Raw genomic sequence first — 9,751 nt, 5'->3', positions numbered from 1 at the left:
ACTTGAGAAATTTGAGTTTCTTGAACTTTCCCGAATTTTCCAGTACACCGTTGAAATCCCTTTGAGACTAATCTTTGTCCAGTGGCTCCTGCGAGACCACTGGAATCTGAGATAAATCAAGTACGGGTGTGTAACTTGGAAGAATATTGCTGGAGGGATCTGTGAAACCTTAAAATCTGATCTCATTAATTGTTTTCTGTTGATATTTTTTAGATTACTGAAATCATGTATTACTTTGTGATTTACTGTGATTTCAAAGTTGGCAACTTAGGTTTTTTGTTTCAACTGTTCTGAATTCTTGCTAAATCCTGTTTGTAATAACCTCCATGCATTATGGCTACTGCAAAATTTGAAGTGAGTCAATTTGATGGTAAAATTGATTTTGATATGCGGAGTCAAAAAATGAAAGTCATTTTGATGCAAATGAATTATGCTAAAGCATTAGATGATTCATGGCCTGAGGGTTTAGCACCTAATAAAAAATCTGAACTTGAGGAAATTGCCTGGAGCACTATATTCTTACACCTATCTGATAATGTGATCAGAGAAGTGGGTGAAACCACCACTCTCTCTGATCTTTGGGAAAAACTCAAGGCAAAATATGAAACTAAAACTACTCCAAATAAGTGTTTCCTCTTAAAGCAATTCTTTTCTTTTAAAATGAATCGTGCAGTTGACTTAGAAGAAAATTTGAGTAAATTTACAAAACTTACCCAAGATTTGGCCAATTGTGATGAAAAACTCTCAAAAGATCAATTGGCTGTAGTCTTGAAAACTCCATAAGTGATAAGTATAAGGACATTAAGGTTGCACTTGAATATGGGATAGATGAACTTATACTTGATGTTATAACTAATGCTTTAAGGAATAAAGCATTAGAGATCAAGGCTGAGTCAGGTATCAGTCACACTAGTACTAGTTTTTTAACCAAAAAAAAACCTTTGAAAAACCTACTCAAAACTTTAAGTTTTCGAAAACTGACAAAAATTGGACTGACAGGAATAAGATCAAGAATAATGCAAAAGGTAAAAAAATGTTATTATTGTGGCAAACTTGATCATTTTGCAAAAGATTGTTTCAAAAGAAAAAATGATTCAAAAGAAACGGTCTTGATGGAAGCAATGCCTTGGTCTATGATAAAACTAAAACTGAAAATGGTTTTGTTTTAGTAAGTACTGAAAAATGTCAAAGTGATGAATGGATACTTGATTCAGGCTGTTCCTTTCACATGTACCCCAACAAAAATTGTTTTATAAATCTTGAGAAAACTAAAGGGGGGCAGGTTATAATGAGCAATAACTTTGCCTGCAAAGTGATTGGAATTGGGACTGTCAAATTGTTATTGGAAAATGGTAATGTTTTGTTCCTTGAGAACACAAGACATGTCCCTGATTTGAAAAGGAACTTAGTGTCCCTAGGAATGTTAAATGATAAGGAGTTTAACATAATCATGGGTTAAGGACATATAAAAATTCTTAGGGGAAATGACTTGGTCACTTCAACCCCTAAGAAACATGGTCTCTACTGCTTAAATGCTAAACCCTTAATTGGATTAACTGCCTATATCATGTCTGAAAACTTTACTTTGGCTAAATTGTGGCATTAGAGACTAGGTCATATTGGTAAAAAGGGATTAAATCTTTTACATTCAAAATGTGTATTTGGAAATCATAATCTTGGTGATTTTGGTACTTGTGAACATTGTATTTTTGGAAAACAAGTTAAGCTTCCTTTTCAAATTGGAATTCATAAATCCAAACAAAAACTTAAGTATTTACATGCTGGTCTGTGGGGTCCTGCCTCTGTCTCTACATTGACTGGTTTCAAGTATTTTTTTTGCTTATAATTGATGATTTTTCAAGAAAAGTCTGGATACACTTGCTGAAATCAAAAGATGAGACATTTCCTGTTTTCAAGGATTGGAAAACTCAAGTTGAAAATCAGACTGATTTTAAAATAAAATATTTGAGAACTGATAATGGTTTGGAATTTTGCAATTATGAATTTGACAATCTTTGTAAAAATTATGGCATCACAAGACACAAAACTGTTCATCACACACCACAACAAAATGGAATGGTAGAAAGAATGAATAGAACCCTATTGAACAAAGTTAGATGTATGCTTTTAAGTTTTGGTCTTCCTAAGATGTTTTGGGGTGAAGCAGTTAAAACTGCAGCCTACTTGATTAATAAGAGTCCCTCTAGTGCTTTAAACTTTGCTATTCCTGAATCTATGTGGTCAAATAGACCTATAAATTACACTTATCTGAAAGTATTTGGCTGTGTTGCTTATGCTCATCAAAATATTGGTAAATCAGAATCAAGATCATTAAAGTGTGTATTCTTGGGTTATGATGACAATGTAAAAGGGTATAGACTATGGGTTAAATCAAAGAAGGGTTATAGGGTAATAATAAGAAAGGATGTTATCTTTAATGAGTCATTGATGCCATATCTTGAGGGAAAAGAGAAAAGTTTAACTGAAAAAAATGTTCAAATTGAGGTGGAGTCCCGCTGTAATAATGAGAATGGCTCTGGGTCTACTACAGGGGATAATGAAAATGAAGAACATGCTACAAAACCAAAAACTTAAATTGATCAAACTGAAGAGACTGATTCTGCAGCTCTTCCCCTTGATGAGTATCAACTCACAAGAGATAAGGAGAGGAGGCAAATCAGACCCTCTACCAGATTTGATAATGATACCTTTGTTTCCTTATTTTCTTACCAAGATATGTCTGAAAATGAGCCAAATTCTTTTGAAGAAGCCATTAAATGTAAAGAAAGTAGAAATTGAAAACTGGCAATGGAAGATGAGATGTCTTCATTACTTAAAAATAAAACATGGATTTTAGTTGACAAACCCAAAGGTCAAAAATTGATTAACTGCAAGTGGATTTATAAAATAAAATCAGGGGAAGGTGACAGTAAAAATGTTAGATACAAAGCCAGACTTGTAGCAAAGGGTTTCACACAAAAAAGGGGTGTGGATTACACTGAAATTTTTTCTCCTGTTGCTAGGTATGTTACCATTAGATGCTTGCTTGCTATTGTTACTCAATTTAAATGGGAACTTGATCAACTTGATGTTAAGACTGCTTTCTTGTATGGAGAATTCGATGAAACTATATATATGAAACAACCTATTGGTTTTGAAAATGGTGATCCTGAAAATACTGTTTGTTTGCTAAAGAAATCATTGTATGGCCTAAAACAAGCACCTAGGCAATGGTATAAGAGGTTTGACACCTTTGTCCTAAAACTTGGTTTCAGAAGAAGTCAATATGACACTTGTCTATACTGCAAAGGTAATGGAATTGAAAACTTATTATATCTAGTCCTTTATGTGGATGATATGTTGTTAGCTAGTTCAGATAAATCAGAAATTAAAGATATCAAATCAAAGTTAAAATTAGAATTTGATATGAAAGACATAGGTGATGCAAAAAGAATATTAGGCATACAGATATGGAGGAACAAAGATAAAAAAATATATTGTTTCTAAATCAATGTGATTGTGTCAAAAGTTTTGAAAAAATTAAATATGTTTGATTGTAAGCCTGTGACACTTCCTCTTGCAAATCATTTTAAATTGTCTTCTGAATTTTGTCCCAAATCTAAAGAAGAATATGCTAGAATGACAAAAATCCCATATGCTAATATAATTGGTTCTGTAATGTACTTGATGATATGCACCAGACCTGATCTTGCATATAGTATTAACATTTTAAGTAGATTCATGAGTAATCCTGCTGAAGAACATTGTCATGCTTTGAAGTGGTTATTGAGGTACGTAAAGGGATCATCAAACTTAGGATTTGTGTTTAAATCAGATAAAAATGGGATATGTTTGAAAGGATATACTGATTCTGACTTTGCTGGAAATAGAGATAATTGAAAGTCAACCTCATCCTATTTTTATACACTATGTGGTACTGCCATTAGTTGGAAGTCTCAACTTCAGAAAATAATAGCTATGTTCTCTACTGTGGCAGAATACATAGCAGCAATTGATGCTGTTAAGGAGGGGATTTGGTTAAATGGTTTACTGACAGAAATGGGCTTTAATGATAATCTTACTATGCTATTTTTTGATAATCAAAATGCCATTCACCTAAGCAAAAATCCCATGTTTCATGACAGATCAAAACATATTGATGTTAAGTATCATTTTATAAGAGATATAATTTCAAAAGGTGAAATTAAGATTGATAAAGTTTTATTCAATTTAATCCATCAGATATGGGTACAAAAGTAATTCCATTAAACAAATTCTTAAACTGTTTGAAACTTTTATTTGTTGATACTTTGTGATTTTTTTGTGTACAAGTACATAGAGCAAATGAAGATGAGCTAAGGATTTGCTCCAGGCTGCACTATAGTTCCAAAAATTTTAGTAGCAATGTGAAGAATGTGAGACTCGAACCATAGTTGTATGCTTCCAGAATTTTATGATATTGAGAAGTCGTGTTTTGTGAAAATACAACTCTATTAAATTGACACTTTCAATTGGATGAAGACACGTGGCTAAACCATGGCTGTTGGATTGAATCTCGAATCTTTCCATTATTAACGTGCTGTTTTACTTGGCACACTCATTACTCCATTACGCGTTTTGACTCTTGGTCTTTGAGAGAGAGAGGGAGAGAAAACCCCTCGTCTGGTTAGGGTTTGTTCTGCTCGATTCTTTGGCTCAAATCTCTGATTTGAGGCCTTAAATGTAAAAGTCTTAATGATTTCATTTAGATATTCTGAGTGATTATTCGTAATATCCTGTGTCCTCTTGAGTTGTGATGTTTTGAGAGAGATGCAGTGAAGTTTCTTTGTGATTCTTCGAAGGTGTTGAGTCGATCTGAAGAGATAAGTATCTTTACTTTATCTCGGTGTATTTGTTGAACATTTATAACTCTTTGTTGTCATTTTTGGCTATTATAGTGCAACCGAGCGTAATCCAACTTGTTGGATGCTCAACGAGGGATGTAGGCATTAGATGTGGTCGCCGAACCTCCGGAGCTTAGGCCGAAAGAAATCTTGTATTGATTCTTTAATTTTCTGCACAGTTTACTTTTGGCCGATTTCATTTTCTTGCTTCTCGATTTAATATTGTGTGAACTTTGCCTTACAGAAATTGATACGTGGAGGAGGAAAATTAAAGAAAACACCAGGAGGACTTCGTAGCTTTCCATCATTCGCTTAAGTTGGATAGAACTTGAGGCTTCAAATAAACACGATATGAATGAACACACAAAAGCTGCTTATATTTTTTTAGATTTCAATAGAGTAGAGATAATCTTGGAGAAAAATCTATATATTTACAGATGATTTTTTAAGACTCCGTCTTAATCATACTGTTACATTCAAGTAGTTCTGGGAGACTCAAATTATGGAACAATTCAAAGTCACTATCAATGTGTCTTTCAACTGAATCTTTTAACAATGATTGACTTCAATAAAGGAATTCAGAATAAGTTTCATTAGCCATGTGCATTAACCAGCCCACATTAATCAACTCTATAGAACGGTTGGATACTAGCACTAATACAATTCATCGTCAACGCTCATCATATTACATCTTAGCAATTGAACAAGCGTAAATAATGCCAGCATAGTTGGCACTACGATGCCCTAGAACTTCACATTTCTTCCTTTTTATTGTAAAATGTTTCATAGCTAGTCGTTCCTCACATGTAACTCAGTATAACTCATATAATAGATGATGTCTCTGTCTTTTTCCTGAAGCAGTTTGCAACACCGTTGCAAGGACTATCCTAGGCTAAGATAGTTAAGGTGTTAAGATCTTGTTTGGGAAAGCTTAAAAAGCTACTAAAAAGTTGATAACATTCAACAATTAATTTTAACCATACATTGATCCACAATTAATATCCACTTTTTCACAACTCATTTCGTTGGGATCCACCAATCCTTTTTGTTAAAATCAGCTTTTTAGCTCTCCCAAATAAACACTAAGTCCTTATTCCTTATAATGAGTGCAATAATAAGCAAGCAGGAATCTAAAAATAACAAAGCAAACATAGAGCTTATAGTGCTCGCTATCACAAGTTCTAATGAAAATCGGCAAGAAGTTCACAATGGAGAGATCTCACACCTCTCAATCTGCGTATCTCTAATAAACAGCACCCTCGAGTAGCTATAGATATCATGGAATACTGGTCAATCCACAATCGACGGGATAAGTGAACACAGTATAATTATGGGTCACATGGTGCAACATATTCACCTATCAATGAGCCATAACCCCAAAATTCATTGACTCACAATCCATTACCCTGCAACCAATTTATTTCCCAATAACCTTAATTTTTCCTTCCACAAAATAAAACCAAATATTTTCTTTCTTCCCCAGTTAAAACAAATGCGCAATGATCTAAGCATACTGCTCCAACATATAATTTTAACCCTAAACTTGATTCCAGAATCCCAATACTAATAATAATGGAAAGAAGAAAATAATTAACCAGTCAAACAACATTGCGCTGTTGCGCATTAAAAATTCTCCAACTATATCTCATTCAAATGGACTCTACTGATTAAGAAGTAATGGAATTCGAACTCTACTATTATAGTCCAAGCAGAGATCTATCACTTCTGTCCAAACAAGAATCTATCGACACTAGACCTTCAAGAACTATAACAGATTCTGCTACAAGCTCTTAAGGTACGCCATAGTATAAATAAGATGTATTACACTCGCAAATTTCCCAGTTTCGACTATATTTAGAATCATATGTGTTAGTTTGATGCCCATTCTTCGAGTAATGTTTTATAAAATCACATTATGAATTTACGTTAGTTTATTTGCGTGTTATAATTTGAAGCGATTATCTAAGGTACCATGATCATAGAGGATGTCACAAATTGTATACTCGATGGATCGAGTATAGTAAGACACAATTTGTGATATGATCAAAAATTATGTCATTCACAATCGGTTTCATAAAGTTGGACGCTTTATGTTGATAAGATTGTATTATTCTTATTAAGATTTGTCTAGATCTTGAAATAGGAATAATAATGTATTTTGATGCACATTGAATGGGACCGCGTAGATGACTCATTTGTGACCGTTTGAAATGAAACTCTACTTGATTATCAAACAGGTCACCTAAATCTTGAGTGAGTAATGTACCTTTGATTGCTAGTACAAGTTTTTTGAGATATCAATGAGTGAAGTCTTAAATAGAAGATTGATCTCAGTGCTTTGGTAATCGGGTTAAAACAATTAGAGATCATATACTAACAATATTGGAGAAATTGTGATGAATTTGAAGGTAGAAATGGTTTGAATTATTATTTTCTAATTTAAATTCTAATTTTTATGAATTTATATTTATTTTTCACCTGTTATGCAGCAATGAATTTGAAGGTGGAAGAACTAGTTAAAAGACGAATTACAGGGAGATTTCTTAGAAAATTAGAGGAGATGAAGAAAGGGTTTAAACGTCGTCGTCAGTATCGCTTGCATTGTCGTTATCATGTGATTTTCCCGTGATTATGGTAAGAACTCAAAAGCGTGTCACCTTAACTATGTTTTAAAAGAAAAGCGTGCATTGTTGAAGAGTGTCCAATTTAATTCATTCTTCGTTGAAAATTCAATGAAGTACTCAATTTTTTTACTTTTTCCAAACATGTATAATTATTTTAATTATTTATTGTATCTGAAATAATTTACCACTATTTCATTGAATTGTAAATTTATAATGAATCAAGAGGCAAGTTATAGATATAGATCATGTAAAATTCAACAATAAAAAACTTAGTTGAAACTTATTCTAACTTATGTAGACATATAGTGAATTGACTTCACTCAATAGAATTGATTTGAACTCGATAGAGAGAGAGAGAGAGAGAGAGGTAAGTCAATTAAATTAGTGAATTCGATATAAAAGGAAAAAAATATGATGAGATCACGATTCCTAACACTTCTCCTATCTATGTTAAAAATCCTAGTTCTCAATTGCGCATTTTTAATTGCTTTCTTAAATTCATAATTTAATATTATAATTATAATTAAAATCAATCTTTTTTAATTGTTTTTACCCGAAATTGAAGTTACGATAAATAGTCCTTGTAAAATAATAATATTTAAACTCTTAGGTCCATTTCATTTTTTTTGTTCATAATATCCACACCTGTGATTAAATTAAGCAAGTCGTTAGTATTGCCTTTACCTGTGTGTTGATTGATAATCTCACGAATTTTTCTCGATAATTACTTTGGGATGGATGATAAAGTTTTGCCTGCTGTGCCTGACGCATATAATGTTTGGAGAATATTTTTGATGCTTGGAGCTCTTCACCGAGTTCACTCATTTTACGGGAGTATGAAGATGCAGGAAACAGGGCGATATCACCTCTCATAAAGGGTTATGCTAAACAAGCAGCTACTGATATGGGCAGAGTTCTTGACATGGAAATTCAAGCTGATCAAGAAAACTTAGCACAATTCAAGGCCACTAAAGAATACCCTTTGTTGTCAAAGGAGTTGTCCAAACTTTGAACGAACAGAGGTCGAGGCCGGGATGCCATGGCCAACACCTAGCTGGTACAATGACTACATGGTTCTTGTTAAACATAGCTTTCTATAGCCAAAACCTGACTCAAAAGGAAATATTTCCTACAATGAGACTCACAAGCCAACCAGCCAAAATGAACGCTCTGCACTAAATGTCCGAGATTTTGAGTGCAATGTTCTTAATTACCTTTCTGGGGACCCTCCCCCCAATATATTACAAAGGCAAAATAGGCAGATTCTGAATCCAAATAATGGAGTTTTTAATGGTGTCCAGATTCATGCTTATTATCGGAATACATTAGGATTACCTAACAACCGTAAATCACAAATGGGTTTTTATGGGGTGACATGTTTCTTTGCCAATTTTGGCCACAACAGTACCACATTTGTTCTGCCGGCCGAGCTATTCCCAATGAGAGTTAGATCCACTTGCCACATGCAGAGTGCAGCATCGGGGAAAAGGCAGGGGCCATGATTGGTACATTTGGACTGCAAAACTATACGCAAGATAGAAATTTAAACAAAATTAAGAAGGCCACGATACTTTTTGCCTTCACAAACCTGGTGGGATTCTTCTGCACTTCACTAGTAGGGAAACCGTGGGACTGTCTCTTGAGGAGATATCAGGAGAGGATGGCAGTCTGAAGGAGACACGGATGCCACTCAGTCAGTCGGACACCGACTACAGAGGAGTTATCGGCTGCCATGCAACCTCACATGGTGCCACATGATTCTGCAAATGGTGCTACCGTGATTGTTATGGCAAATGTTTGTTCAATTGCAAAACCAATACTTCTTGTTATAATCTACAAATGGCCACAGAATTAGAAGGCGAAGTTGCAAAAAAATTAATGGGACATTACCCACTTGTCAATGTTTTTCGTGCACTTTATAGCAAACATGTCTTAATCAACTTCTTTCCCCTTTTCGATTTTCTGATGACAAGTGATAATATAATGATTGGAAATATGAAACTTTGTTCACGACACGATAAAACCAAGAATGATGCAAGTCTTATGAGCTTAAACTAGCCTATTTGACTAGGTGTGCCTCCCAGCCGGAACAAAAGCAACATAAACGTTCCATGACTCGATTGAGCAAAGAAGCCCATTCCGTGAGACTTCTAATTCAATTTTGTTTTCTGCTGTGGATGCACAGCAAAGGACATGCGACTCTATGCAACACTGGCCACAAGAGAGTGAGATTAATTATAAACT

At 34.1% G+C, this 9,751-nt stretch overlaps 1 pseudogene; it reads left to right on the top strand.

The window, feature by feature from the left end:
• Positions 1-8,208: 8,208 nt before the first annotated feature.
• On the top strand, positions 8,209-9,279 carry LOC111406954 (annotated as a pseudogene).
• Positions 9,280-9,751: the final 472 nt, after the last annotated feature.

The sequence above is a fragment of the Olea europaea genome, chromosome 12, assembly GCF_002742605.1.
Source record: "Olea europaea var. sylvestris chromosome 12, O_europaea_v1, whole genome shotgun sequence".
Taxonomy (NCBI): Eukaryota; Viridiplantae; Streptophyta; class Magnoliopsida; order Lamiales; family Oleaceae; genus Olea; species Olea europaea.
The sequence above is the reverse complement of the archived record's forward strand: the minus strand, read 5'-3'. Positions and strand labels throughout refer to the sequence as shown.